Source organism: Lactuca saligna, chromosome 1 (assembly GCF_052625555.1).
Source record: "Lactuca saligna cultivar CGN05327 chromosome 1, ASM5262555v1, whole genome shotgun sequence".
Lineage (NCBI taxonomy): Eukaryota > Viridiplantae > Streptophyta > Magnoliopsida > Asterales > Asteraceae > Lactuca > Lactuca saligna.
In genome coordinates this window covers 157,744,646-157,754,250 of record NC_136417.1, presented here as the reverse complement: position 1 = coordinate 157,754,250, position 9,605 = coordinate 157,744,646, and the positions used below count along the sequence as shown (strand labels likewise).

The window sequence follows — 9,605 nt, the reverse complement described above, 5'->3', positions numbered from 1 at the left end:
ATGCTTATTGTTTTTATGTCCTACAAGACGCAGAACCTCGTTTGCTTTCGGACGCGAGGCGTGGGACCCACGTGATGGATCGGCTCGGTTCGGGAAACAAGAAAACAATCAACATTGAACCGGAGGCCGCCCGAGCATGGATATAGCAAGAAAGAAAAAAAAAACGCACCTAAAACATAAAAAAACGCAGACGGGCAACGAAAAAGGGGGTGCAACACGAGGACTTCCCAGGGGGTCACCCATCCTAGTACTACTCTCGCCCAAGCACGCTTAACTGCGGAGTTCTGATGGGATCCGGTGCATTAGTGCTGGTATGATCGCACCCGAAATACTATCCATGCTTATTGTTTTTATGTCCTACAAGACGCAGAACCTCGTTTGCTTTCGGACGCGAGGCGTGGGACCCACGTGATGGATCGGCTCGGTTCGGGAAACAAGAAAACAATCAACATTGAACCGGAGGCCGCCCGAGCATGGATATAGCAAGAAAGAAAAAAAAAACGCACCTAAAACATAAAAAATCGCAGACGGGCAACGAAAAAGGGGGTGCAACACGAGGACTTCCCAGGGGGTCACCCATCCTAGTACTACTCTCGCCCAAGCACGCTTAACTGCGGAGTTCTGATGGGATCCGGTGCATTAGTGCTGGTATGATCGCACCCGAAATACTATCCATGCTTATTGTTTTTATGTCCTACAAGACGCAGAACCTCGTTTGCTTTCGGACGCGAGGCGTGGGACCCACGTGATGGATCGGCTCGGTTCGGGAAACAAGAAAACAATCAACATTGAACCGGAGGCCGCCCGAGCATGGATATAGCAAGAAAGAAAAAAAAAACGCACCTAAAACATAAAAAAACGCAGACGGGCAACGAAAAAGGGGGTGCAACACGAGGACTTCCCAGGGGGTCACCCATCCTAGTACTACTCTCGCCCAAGCACGCTTAACTGCGGAGTTCTGATGGGATCCGGTGCATTAGTGCTGGTATGATCGCACCCGAAATACTATCCATGCTTATTGTTTTTATGTCCTACAAGACGCAGAACCTCGTTTGCTTTCGGACGCGAGGCGTGGGACCCACGTGATGGATCGGCTCGGTTCGGGAAACAAGAAAACAATCAACATTGAACCGGAGGCCGCCCGAGCATGGATATAGCAAGAAAGAAAAAAAAAACGCACCTAAAACATAAAAAATCGCAGACGGGCAACGAAAAAGGGGGTGCAACACGAGGACTTCCCAGGGGGTCACCCATCCTAGTACTACTCTCGCCCAAGCACGCTTAACTGCGGAGTTCTGATGGGATCCGGTGCATTAGTGCTGGTATGATCGCACCCGAAATACTATCCATGCTTATTGTTTTTATGTCCTACAAGACGCAGAACCTCGTTTGCTTTCGGACGCGAGGCGTGGGACCCACGTGATGGATCGGCTCGGTTCGGGAAACAAGAAAACAATCAACATTGAACCGGAGGCCGCCCGAGCATGGATATAGCAAGAAAGAAAAAAAAAACGCACCTAAAACATAAAAAAACGCAGACGGGCAACGAAAAAGGGGGTGCAACACGAGGACTTCCCAGGGGGTCACCCATCCTAGTACTACTCTCGCCCAAGCACGCTTAACAGCGGAGTTCTGATGGGATCCGGTGCATTAGTGCTGGTATGATCGCACCCGAAATACTATCCATGCTTATTGTTTTTATGTCCTACAAGACGCAGAACCTCGTTTGCTTTCGGACGCGAGGCGTGGGACCCACGTGATGGATCGGCTCGGTTCGGGAAACAAGAAAACAATCAACATTGAACCGGAGGCCGCCCGAGCATGGATATAGCAAGAAAGAAAAAAAAAACGCACCTAAAACATAAAAAAACGCAGACGGGCAACGAAAAAGGGGGTGCAACACGAGGACTTCCCAGGGGGTCACCCATCCTAGTACTACTCTCGCCCAAGCACGCTTAACTGCGGAGTTCTGATGGGATCCGGTGCATTAGTGCTGGTATGATCGCACCCGAAATACTATCCATGCTTATTGTTTTTATGTCCTACAAGACGCAGAACCTCGTTTGCTTTCGGACGCGAGGCGTGGGACCCACGTGATGGATCGGCTCGGTTCGGGAAACAAGAAAACAATCAACATTGAACCGGAGGCCGCCCGAGCATGGATATAGCAAGAAAGAAAAAAAAAACGCACCTAAAACATAAAAAATCGCAGACGGGCAACGAAAAAGGGGGTGCAACACGAGGACTTCCCAGGGGGTCACCCATCCTAGTACTACTCTCGCCCAAGCACGCTTAACTGCGGAGTTCTGATGGGATCCGGTGCATTAGTGCTGGTATGATCGCACCCGAAATACTATCCATGCTTATTGTTTTTATGTCCTACAAGACGCAGAACCTCGTTTGCTTTCGGACGCGAGGCGTGGGACCCACGTGATGGATCGGCTCGGTTCGGGAAACAAGAAAACAATCAACATTGAACCGGAGGCCGCCCGAGCATGGATATAGCAAGAAAGAAAAAAAAAACGCACCTAAAACATAAAAAAACGCAGACGGGCAACGAAAAAGGGGGTGCAACACGAGGACTTCCCAGGGGGTCACCCATCCTAGTACTACTCTCGCCCAAGCACGCTTAACAGCGGAGTTCTGATGGGATCCGGTGCATTAGTGCTGGTATGATCGCACCCGAAATACTATCCATGCTTATTGTTTTTATGTCCTACAAGACGCAGAACCTCGTTTGCTTTCGGACGCGAGGCGTGGGACCCACGTGATGGATCGGCTCGGTTCGGGAAACAAGAAAACAATCAACATTGAACCGGAGGCCGCCCGAGCATGGATATAGCAAGAAAGAAAAAAAAAACGCACCTAAAACATAAAAAAACGCAGACGGGCAACGAAAAAGGGGGTGCAACACGAGGACTTCCCAGGGGGTCACCCATCCTAGTACTACTCTCGCCCAAGCACGCTTAACTGCGGAGTTCTGATGGGATCCGGTGCATTAGTGCTGGTATGATCGCACCCGAAATACTATCCATGCTTATTGTTTTTATGTCCTACAAGACGCAGAACCTCGTTTGCTTTCGGACGCGAGGCGTGGGACCCACGTGATGGATCGGCTCGGTTCGGGAAACAAGAAAACAATCAACATTGAACCGGAGGCCGCCCGAGCATGGATATAGCAAGAAAGAAAAAAAAAACGCACCTAAAACATAAAAAATCGCAGACGGGCAACGAAAAAGGGGGTGCAACACGAGGACTTCCCAGGGGGTCACCCATCCTAGTACTACTCTCGCCCAAGCACGCTTAACTGCGGAGTTCTGATGGGATCCGGTGCATTAGTGCTGGTATGATCGCACCCGAAATACTATCCATGCTTATTGTTTTTATGTCCTACAAGACGCAGAACCTCGTTTGCTTTCGGACGCGAGGCGTGGGACCCACGTGATGGATCGGCTCGGTTCGGGAAACAAGAAAACAATCAACATTGAACCGGAGGCCGCCCGAGCATGGATATAGCAAGAAAGAAAAAAAAAACGCACCTAAAACATAAAAAAACGCAGACGGGCAACGAAAAAGGGGGTGCAACACGAGGACTTCCCAGGGGGTCACCCATCCTAGTACTACTCTCGCCCAAGCACGCTTAACAGCGGAGTTCTGATGGGATCCGGTGCATTAGTGCTGGTATGATCGCACCCGAAATACTATCCATGCTTATTGTTTTTATGTCCTACAAGACGCAGAACCTCGTTTGCTTTCGGACGCGAGGCGTGGGACCCACGTGATGGATCGGCTCGGTTCGGGAAACAAGAAAACAATCAACATTGAACCGGAGGCCGCCCGAGCATGGATATAGCAAGAAAGAAAAAAAAAACGCACCTAAAACATAAAAAAACGCAGACGGGCAACGAAAAAGGGGGTGCAACACGAGGACTTCCCAGGGGGTCACCCATCCTAGTACTACTCTCGCCCAAGCACGCTTAACTGCGGAGTTCTGATGGGATCCGGTGCATTAGTGCTGGTATGATCGCACCCGAAATACTATCCATGCTTATTGTTTTTATGTCCTACAAGACGCAGAACCTCGTTTGCTTTCGGACGCGAGGCGTGGGACCCACGTGATGGATCGGCTCGGTTCGGGAAACAAGAAAACAATCAACATTGAACCGGAGGCCGCCCGAGCATGGATATAGCAAGAAAGAAAAAAAAAACGCACCTAAAACATAAAAAATCGCAGACGGGCAACGAAAAAGGGGGTGCAACACGAGGACTTCCCAGGGGGTCACCCATCCTAGTACTACTCTCGCCCAAGCACGCTTAACTGCGGAGTTCTGATGGGATCCGGTGCATTAGTGCTGGTATGATCGCACCCGAAATACTATCCATGCTTATTGTTTTTATGTCCTACAAGACGCAGAACCTCGTTTGCTTTCGGACGCGAGGCGTGGGACCCACGTGATGGATCGGCTCGGTTCGGGAAACAAGAAAACAATCAACATTGAACCGGAGGCCGCCCGAGCATGGATATAGCAAGAAAGAAAAAAAAAACGCACCTAAAACATAAAAAAACGCAGACGGGCAACGAAAAAGGGGGTGCAACACGAGGACTTCCCAGGGGGTCACCCATCCTAGTACTACTCTCGCCCAAGCACGCTTAACAGCGGAGTTCTGATGGGATCCGGTGCATTAGTGCTGGTATGATCGCACCCGAAATACTATCCATGCTTATTGTTTTTATGTCCTACAAGACGCAGAACCTCGTTTGCTTTCGGACGCGAGGCGTGGGACCCACGTGATGGATCGGCTCGGTTCGGGAAACAAGAAAACAATCAACATTGAACCGGAGGCCGCCCGAGCATGGATATAGCAAGAAAGAAAAAAAAAACGCACCTAAAACATAAAAAAACGCAGACGGGCAACGAAAAAGGGGGTGCAACACGAGGACTTCCCAGGGGGTCACCCATCCTAGTACTACTCTCGCCCAAGCACGCTTAACTGCGGAGTTCTGATGGGATCCGGTGCATTAGTGCTGGTATGATCGCACCCGAAATACTATCCATGCTTATTGTTTTTATGTCCTACAAGACGCAGAACCTCGTTTGCTTTCGGACGCGAGGCGTGGGACCCACGTGATGGATCGGCTCGGTTCGGGAAACAAGAAAACAATCAACATTGAACCGGAGGCCGCCCGAGCATGGATATAGCAAGAAAGAAAAAAAAAACGCACCTAAAACATAAAAAATCGCAGACGGGCAACGAAAAAGGGGGTGCAACACGAGGACTTCCCAGGGGGTCACCCATCCTAGTACTACTCTCGCCCAAGCACGCTTAACTGCGGAGTTCTGATGGGATCCGGTGCATTAGTGCTGGTATGATCGCACCCGAAATACTATCCATGCTTATTGTTTTTATGTCCTACAAGACGCAGAACCTCGTTTGCTTTCGGACGCGAGGCGTGGGACCCACGTGATGGATCGGCTCGGTTCGGGAAACAAGAAAACAATCAACATTGAACCGGAGGCCGCCCGAGCATGGATATAGCAAGAAAGAAAAAAAAAACGCACCTAAAACATAAAAAAACGCAGACGGGCAACGAAAAAGGGGGTGCAACACGAGGACTTCCCAGGGGGTCACCCATCCTAGTACTACTCTCGCCCAAGCACGCTTAACTGCGGAGTTCTGATGGGATCCGGTGCATTAGTGCTGGTATGATCGCACCCGAAATACTATCCATGCTTATTGTTTTTATGTCCTACAAGACGCAGAACCTCGTTTGCTTTCGGACGCGAGGCGTGGGACCCACGTGATGGATCGGCTCGGTTCGGGAAACAAGAAAACAATCAACATTGAACCGGAGGCCGCCCGAGCATGGATATAGCAAGAAAGAAAAAAAAAAACGCACCTAAAACATAAAAAAACGCAGACGGGCAACGAAAAAGGGGGTGCAACACGAGGACTTGCCAGGGGGTCACCCATCCTAGTACTACTCTCGCCCAAGCACGCTTAACTGCGGAGTTCTGATGGGATCCGGTGCATTAGTGCTGGTATGATCGCACCCGAAATACTATCAATGCTTATTGTTTTTATGTCCTATAAGACGCAGAACCTCGTTTGCTTTCGGACGCGAGGCGTGGGACCCACGTGATGGATCGGCTCGGTTCGGGAAACAAGAAAACAATCAACATTGAACCGGAGGCCGCCCGAGCATGGATATAGCAAGAAAGAAAAAAAAAACGCACCTAAAACATAAAAAAACGCAGACGGGCAACGAAAAAGGGGGTGCAACACGAGGACTTCCCAGGGGGTCACCCATCCTAGTACTACTCTCGCCCAAGCACGCTTAACTGCGGAGTTCTGATGGGATCCGGTGCATTAGTGCTGGTATGATCGCACCCGAAATACTATCCATGCTTATTGTTTTTATGTCCTACAGCAAGAAAGAAAAAAAAAACGCACCTAAAACATAAAAAAACGCAGACGGGCAACGAAAAAGGGGGTGCAACACGAGGACTTCCCAGGGGGTCACCCATCCTAGTACTACTCTCGCCCAAGCACGCTTAACTGCGGAGTTCTGATGGGATCCGGTGCATTAGTGCTGCTATGATCGCACCCGAAATACTATCCATGCTTATTGTTTTTATGTCCTACAAGACGCAGAACCTCGTTTGCTTTCGGACGCGAGGCGTGGGACCCACGTGATGGATCGGCTCGGTTCGGGAAACAAGAAAACAATCAACATTGAACCGGAGGCCGCCCGAGCATGGATATAGCAAGAAAGAAAAAAAAACGCACCTAAAACATAAAAAAACGCAGACGGGCAACGAAAAAGGGGGTGCAACACGAGGACTTCCCAGGGGGTCACCCATCCTAGTACTACTCTCGCCCAAGCACGCTTAACTGCGGAGTTCTGATGGGATCCGGTGCATTAGTGCTGGTATGATTGCACCCGAAATACTATCCATGCTTATTGTTTTTATGTCCTACAAGACGCAGAACCTCGTTTGCTTTCGGACGCGAGGCGTGGGACCCACGTGATGGATCGGCTCGGTTCGGGAAACAAGAAAACAATCAACATTGAACCGGAGGCCGCCCGAGCATGGATATAGCAAGAAAGAAAAAAAAACGCACCTAAAACATAAAAAAACGCAGACGGGCAACGAAAAAGGGGTGCAACACGAGGACTTCCCAGGGGGTCACCCATCCTAGTACTACTCTCGCCCAAGCACGCTTAACTGCGGAGTTCTGATGGGATCCGGTGCATTAGTGCTGGTATGATCGCACCCGAAATACTATCCATGCTTATTGTTTTTATGTCCTACAAGACGCAGAACCTCGTTTGCTTTCGGACGCGAGGCGTGGGACCCACGTGATGGATCGGCTCGGTTCGGGAAACAAGAAAACAATCAACATTGAACCGGAGGCCGCCCGAGCATGGATATAGCAAGAAAGAAAAAAAAAAAAACGCACCTAAAACATAAAAAAACGCAGACGGGCAACGAAAAAGGGGGTGCAACACGAGGACTTCCCAGGGGGTCACCCATCCTAGTACTACTCTCGCCCAAGCACGCTTAACTGCGGAGTTCTGATGGGATCCGGTGCATTAGTGCTGGTATGATCGCACCCGAAATACTATCCATGCTTATTGTTTTTATGTCCTACAAGACGCAGAACCTCGTTTGCTTTCGGACGCGAGGCGTGGGACCCACGTGATGGATCGGCTCGGTTCGGGAAACAAGAAAACAATCAACATTGAACCGGAGGCCGCCCGAGCATGGATATAGCAAGAAAGAAAAAAAAAACGCACCTAAAACATAAAAAAACGCAGACGGGCAACGAAAAAGGGGGTGCAACACGAGGACTTCCCAGGGGGTCACCCATCCTAGTACTACTCTCGCCCAAGCACGCTTAACTGCGGAGTTCTGATGGGATCCGGTGCATTAGTGCTGGTATGATCGCACCCGAAATACTATCCATGCTTATTGTTTTTATGTCCTACAAGACGCAGAACCTCGTTTGCTTTCGGACGCGAGGCGTGGGACCCACGTGATGGATCGGCTCGGTTCGGGAAACAAGAAAACAATCAACATTGAACCGGAGGCCGCCCGAGCATGGATATAGCAAGAAAGAAAAAAAAAAACGCACCTAAAACATAAAAAAACGCAGACGGGCAACGAAAAAGGGGGTGCAACACGAGGACTTGCCAGGGGGTCACCCATCCTAGTACTACTCTCGCCCAAGCACGCTTAACTGCGGAGTTCTGATGGGATCCGGTGCATTAGTGCTGGTATGATCGCACCCGAAATACTATCAATGCTTATTGTTTTTATGTCCTATAAGACGCAGAACCTCGTTTGCTTTCGGACGCGAGGCGTGGGACCCACGTGATGGATCGGCTCGGTTCGGGAAACAAGAAAACAATCAACATTGAACCGGAGGCCGCCCGAGCATGGATATAGCAAGAAAGAAAAAAAAAACGCACCTAAAACATAAAAAAACGCAGACGGGCAACGAAAAAGGGGGTGCAACACGAGGACTTCCCAGGGGGTCACCCATCCTAGTACTACTCTCGCCCAAGCACGCTTAACTGCGGAGTTCTGATGGGATCCGGTGCATTAGTGCTGGTATGATCGCACCCGAAATACTATCCATGCTTATTGTTTTTATGTCCTACAGCAAGAAAGAAAAAAAAAACGCACCTAAAACATAAAAAAACGCAGACGGGCAACGAAAAAGGGGGTGCAACACGAGGACTTCCCAGGGGGTCACCCATCCTAGTACTACTCTCGCCCAAGCACGCTTAACTGCGGAGTTCTGATGGGATCCGGTGCATTAGTGCTGCTATGATCGCACCCGAAATACTATCCATGCTTATTGTTTTTATGTCCTACAAGACGCAGAACCTCGTTTGCTTTCGGACGCGAGGCGTGGGACCCACGTGATGGATCGGCTCGGTTCGGGAAACAAGAAAACAATCAACATTGAACCGGAGGCCGCCCGAGCATGGATATAGCAAGAAAGAAAAAAAAACGCACCTAAAACATAAAAAAACGCAGACGGGCAACGAAAAAGGGGGTGCAACACGAGGACTTCCCAGGGGGTCACCCATCCTAGTACTACTCTCGCCCAAGCACGCTTAACTGCGGAGTTCTGATGGGATCCGGTGCATTAGTGCTGGTATGATTGCACCCGAAATACTATCCATGCTTATTGTTTTTATGTCCTACAAGACGCAGAACCTCGTTTGCTTTCGGACGCGAGGCGTGGGACCCACGTGATGGATCGGCTCGGTTCGGGAAACAAGAAAACAATCAACATTGAACCGGAGGCCGCCCGAGCATGGATATAGCAAGAAAGAAAAAAAAACGCACCTAAAACATAAAAAAACGCAGACGGGCAACGAAAAAGGGGTGCAACACGAGGACTTCCCAGGGGGTCACCCATCCTAGTACTACTCTCGCCCAAGCACGCTTAACTGCGGAGTTCTGATGGGATCCGGTGCATTAGTGCTGGTATGATCGCACCCGAAATACTATCCATGCTTATTGTTTTTATGTCCTACAAGACGCAGAACCTCGTTTGCTTTCGGACGCGAGGCGTGGGACCCACGT

The 9,605-nt window shown here is 49.9% G+C and overlaps 29 non-coding genes across 29 annotated transcripts; all 29 read right to left on the bottom strand.

Moving 5' to 3' along the window:
* Positions 1–206: 206 nt before the first annotated feature.
* LOC145019213 (5S ribosomal RNA) lies at positions 207–325 on the bottom strand. Its single transcript, XR_013667467.1, has one exon. It is a non-coding gene; the product is annotated as a 5S ribosomal RNA (ribosomal RNA).
* Positions 326–543: 218 nt separating this feature from the next.
* On the bottom strand, positions 544–662 carry LOC145019202 (5S ribosomal RNA). The gene has a single exon (XR_013667466.1). It is a non-coding gene; the product is annotated as a 5S ribosomal RNA (ribosomal RNA).
* A 218-nt stretch (positions 663–880) lies between these two features.
* On the bottom strand, positions 881–999 carry LOC145019191 (5S ribosomal RNA). The gene has a single exon (XR_013667465.1). It is a non-coding gene; the product is annotated as a 5S ribosomal RNA (ribosomal RNA).
* Positions 1,000–1,217: 218 nt separating this feature from the next.
* LOC145019180 (5S ribosomal RNA) lies at positions 1,218–1,336 on the bottom strand. The gene has a single exon (XR_013667464.1). It is a non-coding gene; the product is annotated as a 5S ribosomal RNA (ribosomal RNA).
* A 218-nt stretch (positions 1,337–1,554) lies between these two features.
* LOC145025801 (5S ribosomal RNA) lies at positions 1,555–1,673 on the bottom strand. The gene has a single exon (XR_013673797.1). It is a non-coding gene; the product is annotated as a 5S ribosomal RNA (ribosomal RNA).
* A 218-nt stretch (positions 1,674–1,891) lies between these two features.
* LOC145019169 (5S ribosomal RNA) lies at positions 1,892–2,010 on the bottom strand. The gene has a single exon (XR_013667463.1). It is a non-coding gene; the product is annotated as a 5S ribosomal RNA (ribosomal RNA).
* Positions 2,011–2,228: 218 nt separating this feature from the next.
* Positions 2,229–2,347, bottom strand: LOC145019158 (5S ribosomal RNA). Its single transcript, XR_013667462.1, has one exon. It is a non-coding gene; the product is annotated as a 5S ribosomal RNA (ribosomal RNA).
* A 218-nt stretch (positions 2,348–2,565) lies between these two features.
* Positions 2,566–2,684, bottom strand: LOC145025799 (5S ribosomal RNA). The gene has a single exon (XR_013673796.1). It is a non-coding gene; the product is annotated as a 5S ribosomal RNA (ribosomal RNA).
* Positions 2,685–2,902: 218 nt separating this feature from the next.
* LOC145019147 (5S ribosomal RNA) lies at positions 2,903–3,021 on the bottom strand. Its single transcript, XR_013667461.1, has one exon. It is a non-coding gene; the product is annotated as a 5S ribosomal RNA (ribosomal RNA).
* Positions 3,022–3,239: 218 nt separating this feature from the next.
* On the bottom strand, positions 3,240–3,358 carry LOC145019124 (5S ribosomal RNA). The gene has a single exon (XR_013667447.1). It is a non-coding gene; the product is annotated as a 5S ribosomal RNA (ribosomal RNA).
* A 218-nt stretch (positions 3,359–3,576) lies between these two features.
* Positions 3,577–3,695, bottom strand: LOC145025798 (5S ribosomal RNA). The gene has a single exon (XR_013673795.1). It is a non-coding gene; the product is annotated as a 5S ribosomal RNA (ribosomal RNA).
* A 218-nt stretch (positions 3,696–3,913) lies between these two features.
* On the bottom strand, positions 3,914–4,032 carry LOC145019113 (5S ribosomal RNA). Its single transcript, XR_013667436.1, has one exon. It is a non-coding gene; the product is annotated as a 5S ribosomal RNA (ribosomal RNA).
* A 218-nt stretch (positions 4,033–4,250) lies between these two features.
* Positions 4,251–4,369, bottom strand: LOC145019102 (5S ribosomal RNA). Its single transcript, XR_013667425.1, has one exon. It is a non-coding gene; the product is annotated as a 5S ribosomal RNA (ribosomal RNA).
* A 218-nt stretch (positions 4,370–4,587) lies between these two features.
* On the bottom strand, positions 4,588–4,706 carry LOC145025797 (5S ribosomal RNA). Its single transcript, XR_013673794.1, has one exon. It is a non-coding gene; the product is annotated as a 5S ribosomal RNA (ribosomal RNA).
* A 218-nt stretch (positions 4,707–4,924) lies between these two features.
* On the bottom strand, positions 4,925–5,043 carry LOC145019091 (5S ribosomal RNA). Its single transcript, XR_013667414.1, has one exon. It is a non-coding gene; the product is annotated as a 5S ribosomal RNA (ribosomal RNA).
* A 218-nt stretch (positions 5,044–5,261) lies between these two features.
* LOC145019080 (5S ribosomal RNA) lies at positions 5,262–5,380 on the bottom strand. Its single transcript, XR_013667404.1, has one exon. It is a non-coding gene; the product is annotated as a 5S ribosomal RNA (ribosomal RNA).
* Positions 5,381–5,598: 218 nt separating this feature from the next.
* Positions 5,599–5,717, bottom strand: LOC145019058 (5S ribosomal RNA). Its single transcript, XR_013667382.1, has one exon. It is a non-coding gene; the product is annotated as a 5S ribosomal RNA (ribosomal RNA).
* Positions 5,718–5,936: 219 nt separating this feature from the next.
* Positions 5,937–6,055, bottom strand: LOC145026607 (5S ribosomal RNA). Its single transcript, XR_013674570.1, has one exon. It is a non-coding gene; the product is annotated as a 5S ribosomal RNA (ribosomal RNA).
* A 218-nt stretch (positions 6,056–6,273) lies between these two features.
* On the bottom strand, positions 6,274–6,392 carry LOC145019047 (5S ribosomal RNA). Its single transcript, XR_013667371.1, has one exon. It is a non-coding gene; the product is annotated as a 5S ribosomal RNA (ribosomal RNA).
* A 98-nt stretch (positions 6,393–6,490) lies between these two features.
* Positions 6,491–6,609, bottom strand: LOC145026306 (5S ribosomal RNA). Its single transcript, XR_013674286.1, has one exon. It is a non-coding gene; the product is annotated as a 5S ribosomal RNA (ribosomal RNA).
* Positions 6,610–6,826: 217 nt separating this feature from the next.
* On the bottom strand, positions 6,827–6,945 carry LOC145021617 (5S ribosomal RNA). The gene has a single exon (XR_013669774.1). It is a non-coding gene; the product is annotated as a 5S ribosomal RNA (ribosomal RNA).
* A 216-nt stretch (positions 6,946–7,161) lies between these two features.
* Positions 7,162–7,280, bottom strand: LOC145019036 (5S ribosomal RNA). Its single transcript, XR_013667360.1, has one exon. It is a non-coding gene; the product is annotated as a 5S ribosomal RNA (ribosomal RNA).
* Positions 7,281–7,501: 221 nt separating this feature from the next.
* On the bottom strand, positions 7,502–7,620 carry LOC145019025 (5S ribosomal RNA). Its single transcript, XR_013667349.1, has one exon. It is a non-coding gene; the product is annotated as a 5S ribosomal RNA (ribosomal RNA).
* A 218-nt stretch (positions 7,621–7,838) lies between these two features.
* Positions 7,839–7,957, bottom strand: LOC145019014 (5S ribosomal RNA). The gene has a single exon (XR_013667338.1). It is a non-coding gene; the product is annotated as a 5S ribosomal RNA (ribosomal RNA).
* A 219-nt stretch (positions 7,958–8,176) lies between these two features.
* Positions 8,177–8,295, bottom strand: LOC145026606 (5S ribosomal RNA). The gene has a single exon (XR_013674569.1). It is a non-coding gene; the product is annotated as a 5S ribosomal RNA (ribosomal RNA).
* A 218-nt stretch (positions 8,296–8,513) lies between these two features.
* LOC145018992 (5S ribosomal RNA) lies at positions 8,514–8,632 on the bottom strand. The gene has a single exon (XR_013667316.1). It is a non-coding gene; the product is annotated as a 5S ribosomal RNA (ribosomal RNA).
* Positions 8,633–8,730: 98 nt separating this feature from the next.
* Positions 8,731–8,849, bottom strand: LOC145026305 (5S ribosomal RNA). The gene has a single exon (XR_013674285.1). It is a non-coding gene; the product is annotated as a 5S ribosomal RNA (ribosomal RNA).
* Positions 8,850–9,066: 217 nt separating this feature from the next.
* Positions 9,067–9,185, bottom strand: LOC145021606 (5S ribosomal RNA). The gene has a single exon (XR_013669763.1). It is a non-coding gene; the product is annotated as a 5S ribosomal RNA (ribosomal RNA).
* Positions 9,186–9,401: 216 nt separating this feature from the next.
* On the bottom strand, positions 9,402–9,520 carry LOC145018981 (5S ribosomal RNA). The gene has a single exon (XR_013667306.1). It is a non-coding gene; the product is annotated as a 5S ribosomal RNA (ribosomal RNA).
* Positions 9,521–9,605: the final 85 nt, after the last annotated feature.